Source organism: Somniosus microcephalus, chromosome 23, assembly GCF_052327205.1.
Source record: "Somniosus microcephalus isolate GS21.2 chromosome 23, FLI_Smic_1.0, whole genome shotgun sequence".
NCBI lineage: Eukaryota > Metazoa > Chordata > Chondrichthyes > Squaliformes > Somniosidae > Somniosus > Somniosus microcephalus.
Window position 1 is genome coordinate 72,108,903 of NC_141009.1, and position 1,000 is coordinate 72,109,902.

A 1,000-nucleotide genomic window follows, 5' to 3' on the forward strand; every position below is an offset into this window, starting at 1 on the left:
CTCTCTCCTTCCCCCTCTCTCTCTCTCTCCTTCCCCCTCTCTCTCTCTCTCCTTCCCCCTCTCTCTCTCTCCTCCCCCTCTCTCTCCTTCCCCCCCTCCCTCTCTCTCTCTCCTTCCCCTCTCTCTCTCCCTCTCCTCCCCCCTCTCTCTCCTTCCCCCCCTCCCTCTCTCTCTCTCCTTCCCCTCTCTCTCTCCTTCCCCCTCTCTCTCTCTCCTTCCCCCTCTCTCTCTCTCCTTCCCCCTCTCTCTCTCTCCTTCCCCCTCTCTCTCTCTCCCCTTCCCCCCTCTCTCTCTCTCCTTCCCCCCTCTCTCTCTCTCTCCTTCCCCCTCTCTCTCTCTCCTTCCCCCCCTCTCTCTCTCCTTCCCCCCCTCTCTCTCTCCTTCCCCCCCTCTCTCTCTCCTTCCCCCCCTCTCTCTCTCCTTCCCCCCCTCTCTCTCTCCTCCCTCCCTCTCTCTCTCCTCCCTCCCCTATCTCTCTCTCCTTCCCCTCTCTCTCTCCTTCCCCCTCTCTCTCTCCTTCCCCCTCTCTCTCTCTCTCTCCTTCCCCTCTCTCTCTCCTTCCCCTCTCTCTCCTTCCCCTCTCTCTCCTTCCCCTCTCGCTTTCCTTCCCTCTCTCCTTCCCCCTCTCTCTCTCCTGCCCCCTCTCTCTCTCTCTCTCCTTCCCCCCTCTCTCTCTCTCTCCCTCCTTCCCCCTCTCTCTCTCTCCTTCCCCCTCTCTCTCTCTCTCCTTCCCCCTCTCTCTCTCTCTCTCTCCTTCCCCCTCTCTCTCCTCCCCCCTCTCTCTCTCTCTCCTTCCCCCTCTCTCTCTCTCCTTCCCCCTCTCTCTCTCTCCTCCCCCTCTCTCTCCTTCCCCCCCTCCCTCTCTCTCTCTCCTTCCCCTCTCTCTCTCCTTCCCCCTCTCTCTCTCTCCTCCCCCCTCTCTCTCCTTCCCCCCCTCCCTCTCTCTCTCTCCTTCCCCTCTCTCTCTCCTTCCCCCTCTCTCTCTCTCCTTCCCCCCTCT